This window comes from Varroa jacobsoni, unplaced genomic scaffold, assembly GCF_002532875.2.
Source record: "Varroa jacobsoni isolate VJ856 unplaced genomic scaffold, vjacob_1.0 scaffold_988, whole genome shotgun sequence".
In the NCBI taxonomy this organism is placed as follows: Eukaryota; Metazoa; Arthropoda; class Arachnida; order Mesostigmata; family Varroidae; genus Varroa; species Varroa jacobsoni.
The window spans coordinates 45,264-58,865 of NW_019213890.1; the positions used below are offsets into that span (position 1 = coordinate 45,264).

Here is a 13,602-nt window from a genome sequence, read left to right on the forward strand (position 1 = left end):
AGTACGTCTAGGTTTCAGACCCCTTTCGAATACAACCTTGCCTTCGTATGGCTTTAGAAAGTAAAGGGGATCTCCATTCAGCGAGCAGAGCATCGCTTGCAAATGTCTAGCTCTGATAGTTTTTTTTAACATTGTAAGGACTATGCCAAGCCGGAACAGATATATATTGTTGGTTAGCTTGTTGAAAGTGTTAGTTCAGCCAAGATATAGGGCATAACATGGTTGTCATCGACGGGCCGTCGCCGTCTTCGATGGCCCAATTCTTGAATAAACCGCACTAGAACTTCATGTGGTCAAATTCGTATAGTATATATTTTCTTGTACTATCTAAAAAAACTTCCTTTTCTTGCACCCCTAAAGTGAAGTAGTCGCTATGTTAGAATAGAATACAAGTGTTCTATGTTGATCTCGAGTATGTAGTATGGATCAACTATCCTGTAGGTGGTTTCAATCATCCTATCTTCAATCACCCTATCCTAGATTGGATATCTCTACGGCAGTAAAAAAGATATATTTACAAGGCATTCGATTATAAGCATTAAAGTCTAACAGAGCGTTTTCAGTTAGCGATTCGCAAGCAGTGCATAATGCTTCAATTTTATAGAAGACAATTCATGAGGGATTACTGTCAATTTGAAACGTTGAATTGGTAACAATTTTATCACTGCGACCCTGTTGAAGAGAAACATAACGTATATTGGGATTTTATCACCTAATCAAACGCTTTCCTCTATTACCTTACTACTCTTTCTACATTCTTCTTGAATCAAGTTAATCATTCATCACCGACTACCGCACGAATGACCATGGTGCACATACTATATAACGTAGGCTTGAAGAATCGTTGTCCGAAGCTCCTGTCCGTTTGCGGATAAACGGTATTTATGATTCGTCATCATAGAACACTAATGTATACCTAAACTATCAGCGTATTTTGAAGACGTCCGCATTCAACCAGGTGCAATTAAAGCATCCTTATACAGACTAGTGCATGCATAGTTTACTCGGAAGGTCGTCATTGCAAAATTTTGTTAGATTGAGCGACACTGCAGCCTTGCTTCAAATGAAGTACAGCTAATCTTGTTAAAAAAGATATCCTATTTGCTATGGCACCACTGTCTATTATGTTGCTTATAATTATGAGGTGTAAGAAGGGGTCGCATTTATCCCTCGAAGGGTACAGGTATGTTCTTCAGAGTAGCCCTTCACAACTTACAATGGAAAGGTAATAGTTTAGAATTGACCAACAAAGAAGCAGCCTGATGCTTAACACTATGGCTTTCAAAACAAGTGGGCTATTATCACGTACCTTCTGGAAGTACGCTGTGATCAAGCCTCGCATACAATTGCACTGCGGCTCTGCACGTAGTGTAATTTCGAATTTTCGCATTTGTTTAGAGAGTTTACCACCATATTCGTCTTCAGAATCTATCATTTTTTTGAATTTGTTTTAGGGAAGTTGCTTCATACTTCACAGGTTGAACCTCAATGGTGAGGGCCGATGACCCTTTGTCTATGCAAGTCATTAATCCATATGAAGCTTATCGGGTTCCTTGACTAAGCCGTCTTCGTTTGCAATTTGTGCACAAGACTAAATACGCGCATAGGCAACTAAACGTTTATCTATCAAATGTAGGCCGATGATTTATGTACGTAAATTTGATCTAGTAAAGAAAAAACTCAGCGAATAATAATCTGTATTTTCTATTGCTCATTTTGTGGCGGCCATTATACTTCTCACGTTCAGTTAATGCGGAAGCTATTTTATTATTATCGAAACATGCGATGGGTTTCAAATTTGGCGGGCGCTTTTGCTGAACTTCCTGGGGCAACTGCAGGATTTATTTACATTTGAATGTCATAGAACGCCCTTAGCACTCATAAAAGGAAGATGACGGCGAATTACTGGTTTTCCTGAATGAAAGTGCAGCTTAGTTTTTATGGTGGATCCTCCATCTGCTTAGTAGAAGTGCCACTAACAACAGCCTCATCGTTGATTTGTCGTTGTCGATTGTGCGAGAAATGCAAAAATGATGTGCAATATCATCCCTAAGGACGAAAAATAGATATCCCAGGATAATACCAAACGCAAAAAGCGCCTAATACATAAACATGCATTAAGCCCGACACGAGGGAAAAACATTATGAAAGTTAGCGCTGTGAATTGATTTGAGTTTAGTTATGTTGTTCTATTGTAAGCACGCCCCATGTAATGAACCACCGCATAAAACCTTGAAAAGAACATCCAGTCCATAGATCAAGCGTTGCAGCCTTAGATCGCTGATTGGTCAGATCGATACGGCAGAGAATTTAAAACGGAAGTAGAATGCGTCGACTATTGGGTCTCTTTCAATAGTAAAGATTTTGTTCACCCATGGATTCATACGTCATTTAAACGGCAACCTAAAGTCACAGGAGAGACGGTTGTTTCAGTTAAGATACTTTTACTTTCAAAAATTACAATACTTATAGCACTTGGTGAGTAAAAATGCTGTTCCTTGGGACTCAGGCTGTCGGCTGACCTACAAATCCGTCATGAATTCTACCACATTTGATCTCCACCGCCGCCAGCCTTTTACATATCCTCTTATAATAGGCCATTGTTGTTAGCTCTACAGCCTAAACAAAAAAGCTACGTGTGAATTCTCCAAGTTATGAGTCCAGCAAAACTTATTATCATTTATCGATATATGGTACACAAAAGTATGTAATGTTTGGTCGTTCTGTCTTTTAGAATGGACGCGACCTTTGTTAAAACTCTGTGAAGAAAAGTCTGAACCTTTGTATTTTAGACTATCATGAACCCTTTACCTGGAGGTAGTCACTCGGCCTCTCATTAATTTATTTAGTAACGCACTTCTACGGAAATATAGTACTGCGCTAAGTCTTAGATACTGTGCCAAAGAGGACTTGTTTCATCTTCCAGTAAAAAAAAAGCTGCGGCAGTACGACGACGCAAAGGAAAACATTCCCAATATACTCGTGACTCTAACATGTTCGCAAAGAGATCGCTGCCAAATACTAATGTAATCGCCGTTTTGGAAAAAAAGAAAGAACTTGAAGTCATTTCTGCTTTATAGGCTACACTTATAATCATCTTGTTTGATAAAATTCATTTTCGGCAGGAAATGTATATGAATGGATAAAATTATCACATCCGGGGGGTCAGAGGATCATCGTCCACACAGCTTTGTATCGTAGTAAAATATTTAAGCTCAGCATTGAACAGTATGGTACAGGTTCTGAATTATGGTCAACGTATGGCAATTACCAGAAGTTCATCAATGGTTAGATATCAGTAATTAGCAGTGGATCTATCATTAATAGTGCCCTTTGCAACTGCGAAATGCTCTCTCATGCATCTTTATTCTACTGTCATCAACATAGATTGTTGCACCTGTCCTGGCAGCGCAGGCAAAGTGATAGAATAAGGGATCGCAGGCTGCTTTACGTACGAATCTTCAAACCTTTAATTTATAATAGCAGAGCTGCGGAGCATTCAGTTCCTATATCTCTACAAGATCTCTTGCCCGATGTGAATTAAAACAAAAAGCGAGTCGTTCTATGAGATCAGAACCGTGTGGCCTGTAACTAAACTACCTAAGCAACTTAACAGAACGAGTTTGGATACGTCTGTCGCGGCCGGGAGTAAAAATAGTACTTTTTTTGGGTTCATGTTCTTAGTGCTCCGCGCACTTTCCTATCATTAGTGATATACATTATATATATACCTAGTATATAAAAAAATAGCTTTTCTCCATGCCATATTCATTGTTGCCTATTGAGAGGGCATCTCCGTATTAGTCCATATAGAAAACATCGTATTTGCTTGTCTTAAAGCGAAATGGAAGGTTAAACAAAAAGGGCAACACTGCAGCGGAGAATATGGAAGGGCCTGAATTAGAGTTTCAATATGGGCCCTCGAAAATATTATGCAACGATTCTTATAAAAGAAGTTCTGAATTGCTCATTAAGTACACTTGTTTTGTAACACTTATCACGTGTTTTTAGCCCATTAGGTACGATTGTACTTTCGACCTTATGTGCTAGATACCAAAGCAATTATCAAGCAAAAATAGACCTAAGCAAAATAAACAAAAAACTAATCTGATCTTTTTGATTCGACTTGAATACGTAATTTATTTGGTAAAAACTGTCGAATTATATGAACGGTGTCTCGATTGGCATCATCTTTATTTAGCTATGTGTTTGTATGGCTACATACACTTCACTATACTTCTTAACCTCATTTAAGGATCGTGGCCTTCTACGTCCTAAAAAAAATTCTTCCCAGGCTGTTGCAACCAGGCTTTCGGATGCTGTTACAACAATATGTCACGCAAGTGCTTCACATTGCAAAGGGCTGAGGGCTCATTGAATTGATAAATGCGTTCCTGTTCTATCTTACGAATTTCACGTGCATCACGACTATGTTCTATGGATCCCGACCACCGTATGCCTCTCAGCAAACTGTTTTAGATAATAAGGTGAGATCTTTACATGACTGCCTTTTAGATACTCCTCCTCTTCCAAGTGCCTATACAGAGGCTTGAAGAATACTTTGTAAAGACATTACATCGTTTATATATATATATATATATATATATATATATATATGTGAGCGATCACGACGCAAACGAGGGGAGCATGCAATGTCTCTACGTCTCTTAGCTGCTGAATCGGATCCGCTACATTTTGCGATGTGATGTGTTTTTGAAGAACTCGTTTACTATAGCAAACCTAGTTATCTCTATGAGTTTTCTTTTCAAGGGATGGTGGGTTGCTAACGTGTTTGTTTAATCAAGTCAGGGACTAATGAAATGGTTTAGGTTTGAAATCAGACGTGGACACACACACTCTTTAGAAGATAGCCGTTTGAAGCAATGCCTTTTTTTGTCTTAGTTGAAGGTATGTGTTTTATACGCAAACATATATGGAAGAAAGACTGCTTGCAGTTCCGTTTCAAATCTTCCACTTCCTGTGTGGACCTAAGGCGAGTGCAACTGTGCCCCTACCAAATGGCTGAATGCATCCACAATCGCAACCACCATGACTAAACCCGGAGTTTATGAATGAAACCCCACACTTCCAGTATGTTACTTCAGATATATGGAGAAGTTGCTCTCTTTTTCTCATGCTTATGTGTTATCCCCTCTCTCTTTGCGCCCTTTGACACTCTTCATCGTCGAATCTTCGTCTTCGGGTCCTTTTCTGTTTTCTTTCTCTCTCGTTCATCAAGGCATTATACCTTCGAGAAAACCCATCTCAGCGACCCATGAACGCTGCGGTATGATCATGTACTTGATAATTTCTTCAACTATCCTGGATATGCAACCATGCATCATTTTGCGCCCCATGTATTGGAGAGTGTATCCAAAAATCGTATGTTCTGTATCACTCGACAAACCCTAATTGTACAGGACGCGGGTAGTAGCATAGACTTTCGCGGTTCTCTTTATGAGCGTTCGAAAACGACCATGGCTAATAAGCACCTTGTTTAGTTCATATGAAAACTCACAATATCGCCTGTCAAACCACTTGTTCATATCAGGTATAAAACAAGAAATCCTGTAGCTCGCATTCCGTCGTCCAATCCACTCCCATCGTTGTTGCCATTTTCTTACCGCGGCTCTTCGTGCAGTCGACAGATCTGTATTTTCGTCTAAATATCGCACAACTCTTTCCCAAGAATCCCAGGAAATCATCCTAGCCTGTAACAGTATTCGTAGATACCGTTCCAGAGGCCCTAGCCACCCATCTTGCCACTGTCCATTAAACGGATAGAAGCGCATTGCTTTCATTTCTTCTAAAGCCATGTCTGCCTAGATCGAGGAGATGTAGACAGTGACCGATCCCGCTACTGAGGCCAGTAGGCATCTAGTGTTCCTGCGTATTAGCCAAATTGATAACGCGTTTATATAAGACAAAATAAAACAGAAGTGCTGCTAGTATTAAACCTTGAGGCAGTCCTATTTTCATGCGTCCTCATCATATCATGTAAAGCCCGCTCAGATTTAAAATTTCCATGCCACAACGGACGACGAACAGTTGAAGGTGCTGTTCTCTGCTCCCACATCAGTTTGAATATTCACGACAATACCGTATTGAATTAAACATATTAGGCATTATAGAGTATTAGGAAGAACACAAAAAAACGGCATTTCTACCACCAGCCTCGTCTCAAATAAATTATGAGATCTTGCTAAGAGCAAGCTCGACTTCATTCCCCCTCCCTTCCACCACAGTGCTGATCTGTACAACAAGATAAATGAAAACCTTTTTGTAGTTTCTAACTAGCTCTATTTTAAGGGCTACGTATCTACAGCTGCACTCCTGTTTTTTACCGTTCGCGGGAATGTTTGCTAGGTGAGCAGGTTGTTGAATTCCTTTTATCGGTAAAGCCAAACACTTGCATTTTTTAGAAGGCTTTGCCAAAGTGGGTTTTGCAGTTTTTTTTTCCAGAAATAGAACAGCAATTCTGCTTAGATTGGAAATGGTGGTCTTTATATTCATTAAAGCTATTGGGCCCACAAACCTATCGCTGGACCGACCAGCAAAATTTTTCCTTTTCTTATATTTAGATGATATGTTCAGTTGTGACGCAGATATGTTGGACCCATTGGGGCACTGATGAGTTCCTAAGCATAAGTTCTGCTTCCGTTGTAGGATTTTTTTAGCACTGGTCATGTTCGCCTTTTTTTTTCTTATGTACTGCTATTCTCAATCGATTCTTTATTCTGGTTTTCGTTCACTGTGGAGCTTTGTGCCGGTAAGCCTCACGAAGACTCCAGGTATTTATTTCGTTATCATTCACGCCTATGCTTCAAGCTAATTTCAAGCTGGTTTCAACATATTTGTGACTTGCATACGAATCGTTCACGGCAAAGTTTCTTTATTCTTATAATAAAAATCCATTGCTTTATACGAGTGTCTAGATGTGGATAGGCGACTTATACAAAACATCCTTATGATGCTTGGCTTGCTACAGTCTCAGCCATCATCGGGCCGGTTTTCAGAGGTGATGCTCAAACGCTCGGAAGCTTCTGCATACAAGATATTTCGTATAAAGTGTACTGCATATTGAAGCGTAGCATTTATTGGCGTCTCTTGCCGAGATACTTCCGATACAATTTTATTGATAAGAAGATTAGCACGTTAGTGTGTATCTCAAGGGTTAAACTTTGTTCAGATTACGTGACAGTCTGTCTTAGCAGCAACTTCATTTCGATGAATATATTCATCGAGTTGTACATGTAGAACCGCCGGCGGAAAGCATATTAGCTTTCAGTCTGCTTTCGGCCTGTCATATACATCTAACGTTTTTCGTATTACATCTATAATTTTATGAAGAATATTTTGTATAAACTATTAGTACTTGATTGCTCTGCTTTTTGTTGGTGGTTTACCAGTTTAACACAGATGTCGCCCAGGGTGAACATGGGTAATGATTTGGATCGGTAAATCCAGGAGATTAAAGACCAAACTTTCAAAAAAGTTTGTACTATAACTAAAAATGAGTCACTCTATGTAGTTGTGTGTATGACTGAAATCTAATCTAAGGAACATTTAACATAAACGGTTATGTTGAATATTTTTGCCGTTCAAAGAAAGAAAGATTATTGCCTGTTCTTTTGTCTATAGATAGATGTATGAAATCTGGCCTGCCACTAATACGTAGAGCATATCCAGGGATCAGTGAGAAGATTATCGTTGATAGTACACGCATTATACGTTTCATCAAATTTTCCAATTCAGTTAGAAAATATCATCTTGGTATTGTAGTCCTATTTAGTTAGTATTCTGGATATGAATAGATTCGTGTCATTCCCACACAATAATCTGCTGAAAAACATCCTGTGTACCGAATTTTGTTTCTAAGAAGCGTTATCTGAGTGTACCACTTATACCGTGTAGTGTCCAATGAGAAAACCTAACAGTTTAGCAGAAAATATCTTTTCTGCGTGGTCACAAGCGAACGCGCTCCGGATGTAGCCGTAAATCTGGTTGTCAGCAACGATAAAGTCGATATAGGAGTCGAAGTATTAGGAATTATTCCAATTGGTCTAAGAAGGTGCTGAAACTTTAAAATGATTGATCTAAATAATTAAAAATATTTCTTGTATTCACTGTAGCCTGTGGATGTATTTCGCAAAATGTACGAAATGCACATAGTCGCAAACAACCAAAGATGAAGTTACAAAATACTTGTGAGGTCCGAGTGTACCATCCCCTACGACGAGGCTGTCGAGAGAATGTACAAAGCACTCGGTGCCCTGGTAATAAAATGAACAATCAACGGCGAACGATCCGACCACAAAACACGAACTCGTCATCGTACGCAATAACCAGCTGGAGAAAAATAAACTATTGCAAAGTAACTGTGTTATGATAATCGAAAATGATGTAGCCTTCCGCGTGATCGAGTTCAACAATGAGGGTAGAGTTTCACGGCTTTAAGAGTCAGAACCCATAGCCAATTAAGATTAAAAAGAAATGGAAAAGTGAGTGCTGTGAAACGCGATAACCATAAAGATAACAGAAATTTAGGAATTGAGGTATTTATGATTATGTCATCCTGTCAAAACCAAAAACTTGCCGTACTACTTAGTGTCACTTTATCTGTGCGCTGAAAAAATGGATTCCTTCCATATACGTGATGCTACGGCAAAAAAAAGTTAACACACACTGTAGCTCTTTCTATATCTGACTACTTGAGAGCGACATGGATGGAATATATGATGATGAAATTCGGAATGCCGTGAAGGGATTCTCAAGTCGACTCGAAGACACCGAGCTGCTAGAATCTTCCCCTAGCTAACTATAAATCGATCAGAGCGATCTATGCATAAACAAAGTTCTTAATCATGCAGCAGTCACACTCACGATCCGATAAGGTTTCAAACATCAACACTTATATTCACTATCACAGAATCTCAAGGGAGGTTATTACACTGGCATGATACTTCGTTGATATTTCTACAAATACTTTTTCGTCTAACAAAAACATATAAGAGATAGACGCTTACACTATTCGTCAGCTTAGAACAAAATGGTATGACGAAGCAAAAGTTACTCTTCAGGCTAAGCTGCAGAAGATAGCGGCCAGGCAAAAGCTACGTTGTTCAAAGCTACAATTCATTGTGCATCCGTAAAATCTCTATTTTTATAGAATTAAAAATAATTTTAAATATTTACTTTTAGGAAATATGCGGATAAATGCGTACAGAGATGCCTCAAGGCTAGAAATAATTTTAATCCTACTATACAGAAATCCCGATGAAACAACAGCGACCCATTATAGTAAAAAAGCACGCGTCCCTTATAATGTTTTTGGTGCCATGTGTCCATTTCCTAAATAATTACCAAAGAAATCGCTCCTTGCTGTTCGAAAATGTTCCAAATGCACATGGGTAAGTATGTTGAGACCTCGCCCGTTAATGTCGAGTGCTACCTAAAAAAAAAAAAAAAGCATACCGATAGGAATAGGGGAAATTTCTGTGTTAGTCTTTACGAAATACAGAAGCACTAACTGTAAACCCCTGCCTAGGACCTTTCGATTCTTGCGTAAAGACGGCGCAGGTCTCAACCTGTTTTGCACTGCTATCGCCATTCCGATCCAGAATCGTAACTACAAACACGATGCAGCCAATTCATATAGAGGAAATCAGTGAAGTGAATTACGTCGACCCTAGGTTATGAGAACGTTCGGATACGAGTAAATGAATCTCATCTCTCCTTCTTGGGCCATGTCTGGCTAGTCGATACAACTTCCTGTGCAATGTTGTTTTAAGTACGGCAAATTTCTCACTAATATTCTTATCCAATTTTATCCAATGCTCCAGTGAACTAAAATCTGTATTTAGTCTTAATAATTCTATTTCCCCTAATACAGACTGCATATTTTCCAAAGTAGCTGGTCGTAATAACAGAATATATTTCTACCTACTCCATAATGTTAAATTATATCCAATTTGTTATCTCTCTTTACCAAGGGTATGACTTATGCACGAATAATCTTGAAATTACTTCGATCTTCGCGTAACTTAGTGATGTTTTCGAAGTTCGTCGCACTTCTTCGAGTCAAAAAGTACATTAAACCACAGTATTTGATTTAGAGAAATCAATACGGTTTTTAATAACAGGAATCGACATAAGGTATTGTGCCATATATTGATGGTATAAAGAAAACAAACAAAAAATTCCTTAATGTTTCTAGACCTTGGGATCTTGGCAAGATATGCTCTCCTACCTGACGCCTACTAATGTCATAGGTTTACTAAAATGATTAACTAATCGATTAAATTATTATTTAGGAATCACTCTTCGATGTTTATGCCATGTTTAATTTTGACCTCAGCCGTCTGCCTACTTTATGCGAAGGTTGTGCTGGGCTCTTCTATCTCGATGGTCTTACAGACATCGAAGGGATTGCTCTGTCTCATTCTTGTGGATCTAATAGACAACCTAACCTAGTCATCAAAACAAATGTAGTTACCTTCGTGCCACGAATAGCGATATTTCTAAGTATCTCAAAGTAACGCTTAAAACTGATTTAAAATGGAAAGTGCACATTATCAGTTATATATATATATATATATATATATATATACAGAAATATTCCAATAATTCGTTCGATTTAGGAAAAACTGAATTTTCCAAAGATCATATAATAACTGCAGTAACAAATTTACTATAAGTAGTGGTCCCTTGGGGGAAACGAAACTTATTGCTCTCGATGAACATATCCTTCAAATCGGAGAATAAAGACATCAAAATCACCAACTGAGGCTCTATTTTTTTCAATTACTAGATATTGAGCCAGCTCCCTCAACCTGGAGCGACTTGTGTAGTTTGCTGGAGGTAATTTATTTTTTGAATACACTTTACGTGTTCGCCTAAGGCTGAAGGCAGACACGTTACCTCTGAGGTTTGAGGCAGAACCCCCGTTGCAAATCACCGGCGTTGCAATCGGTGCGATATTCGTCGAAAAATGAAAAATCCCTGCGGGAGCCATTCGATTCTATGGATGGCTGTGCTGCTTTTACTCAACTCATTTGGACTACTGCCCTATCTTTTCCGCCATCGGACTATAAGTAATAGCTCGATATAAAAAAAATTAAAAAAGTCCATGCTTATTCAAAGCGTTTGATTTCGCTAATTTTGTTCAAACGTTATAAAAATTTAGAGGTTTGTACTTCGAAAACTATATATATACATATATATATAGCGTGGTTTAATTTGCAGTAGAATTATAACTACGTAGTATCTACGTCCGGTAGTAGTACGGTAGTCATTGAACGACTAGATCCCGGCACAAAATATGTTTACACCCGGTCTCATACCTAGACCACCATGTGTCCCTAAATTTAATAAAAAGACACTATTAATGCACTATCACGAGGACAGGCGTCTCAGTTCAGCTCAATTCAATTACCAGAAAGGGTGAAATTCTCACAAAAAGGAATGAATATGCAAAAAATCTGCTGACCCGCCCTTTGATTTAGCAAGTGATTAAAAAATATAATTTCAAGCTAGCTGTCAAAATTAGTCTATTATTATTTTTAATAAAGTTATATAATTTTACTCTTTCTTCGTGTTCTTTTCATCGTAAGGGTACCCGGGCAACAACCGAAGTATTTCTGTTAAAGAAGAAAACGATCTGGATTTTGAATGAAGATCTCAGCATTACTGTCTTGCTTGCCTTTATTAGTACACGCACTAATAGTATTCCCACTGTCTAATTGCAACTATGACACCATGGTGTTCGTAATAAGTAATTTCTTGTTCCATTGGTTACAATATTTATGCTTCTTCCAGTATGTGAAATAAATGAAAGCAAAAATTCGAATGTCGTTGACAGTTGCCATAAGTGAAAGAGTAGATGCTTAGGCGGCTACAAAGTCCTTATTATAGTCCGTATTTTCTTTAAGTTAGAGGGAACAGTATTTAGCATGTCAGGTTATCTACTAAGGTTAACGTCTACGCACGTTCCACCGCCAACTTCGTTGGTTGATTGTATGGCCGCAGACTCTTATATCCAACGGAAGCTAATGTTGGGGATTTGAGGTAATGGAAGTCACCTCTGCCACACACGAACGGTACCATTTTATCGTTGTCTACTGGATTCTTGTGCGATGGGCATATTACTTCCATGTTATCCAAGGGAACTATGATAGCGTATTGATTTCACGTATATTAATATAACGGAAAGCGAATTTGGCCAAATAACTCGTCGCGGAAAGTACTCTATAGTGTAGAATATTTTAGGACCCGTAAAATAATCAGATCCGCTCTTATTACTTCACCAGAAGGAAACCTTTAAACAATTTGTTTCCACGATGAGGTTTCAATTTATGAAAATAACATATTAGACTTCCTCGTAGTACTTACAAACTGTTTAGGTTCATCATTTAAATTCGTGTATGATATAAATACAGCCTCTTCGTTTTGACACGATGAACCATTACTTTATAATTTTGGTGGAAACAATATACCCTTCCTTTTATCGCCCACAAACATTGAACCTGTTTTTTTGCCGCAAGCACCACTTACCTTAAGTTGATAGTTAAGTTAAATTATATGTACCGGTTCTACAAGTACAACAGGGACGTTCGAACTGATACGGGATTTGTATATTTCAAGTTCTCAATCTCGGGAAATTCTTCAGACTCAGTCGACTATATTGACACTAGATTTGAACTAATAAGTCAATCTAAATTATTTTTTTGCAAAAAACTATCTCCCTTTATCGACGTACGTGATGAACACGCAATTGCTGATCGTTAATACCTGAATAAATTATCTTTTATAGCTTCAAAGTAGTATAATTCAAAAGGTATGAGGAACGAAATTTTGCTATTATACGTATATCTAAAGAAATGTGTGTAAGTGGACGAACGAGGACTGGCACGGGCGTAACGTACACAACAGAATGTTCACACTAATTTTCTCAAATTTCTAAGTTTTTGTTATTATAGACGCTTGTGCCATTGTTGCTGTTGGAATTTTACAGGCGCGGTAGACTACTAGAATAGTCCTTCCTGGATGGAGAAGACCCAATGACAATGGTTGATGAACAAAGGGCGTCTGGCGGTTTGAAGGGTTGGATTCAACTAAATTTTACGGCTAACACAATGTTTAACCCATAAACTTGATATTCCAGCTGATGCCAGATGATATGACTATAAACTATTGGACTCTTTGGGGCACTCTCGAATGTTGACGCCGAACAGTGACCGTCAGACATTTAAAGACGTGACGAGTATTGGCTGGGCGACGGCATACGTCGCAGTCCATGGTGTTCACTTTCGGAAGATCGGTGTTGCAGAGTAGTCTATGGTCAACCGTAGCTTCGATAAATTTGCCGGTGCAGGAAATTCCAGAAACTACAAAAAATATTCGATTTCTCTAGCGCTTGGAAAAATAAAAACGGCAAGACGTACATCACAGGCAATGAATTAAATGTTTCTTTTCGCTTGCGTAAAGAAAAACTAATACAACTGGTTTATTTTCAGATAAAGAAAGGCATAGGAAGATTAGAATAGGCGTTATCATTAGATCTCAAAAATGTGCTCGCTGGTAGATCAGTCTGAGTCCCTTGAA

General features: G+C 38.5%; 1 long non-coding RNA gene across 1 annotated transcript in view; it reads left to right on the forward strand.

The window, feature by feature from the left end:
• Positions 1-13,341, forward strand: part of LOC147752788 (uncharacterized) — a 53,859-nt gene extending 40,518 nt beyond the window's left edge. Inside the window, exon 3 of the long non-coding RNA XR_015313104.1 lies at positions 13,013-13,341. This is a non-coding gene — a long non-coding RNA (uncharacterized LOC147752788). The remainder of the gene's footprint in view (positions 1-13,012) is intronic.
• Positions 13,342-13,602: the final 261 nt, after the last annotated feature.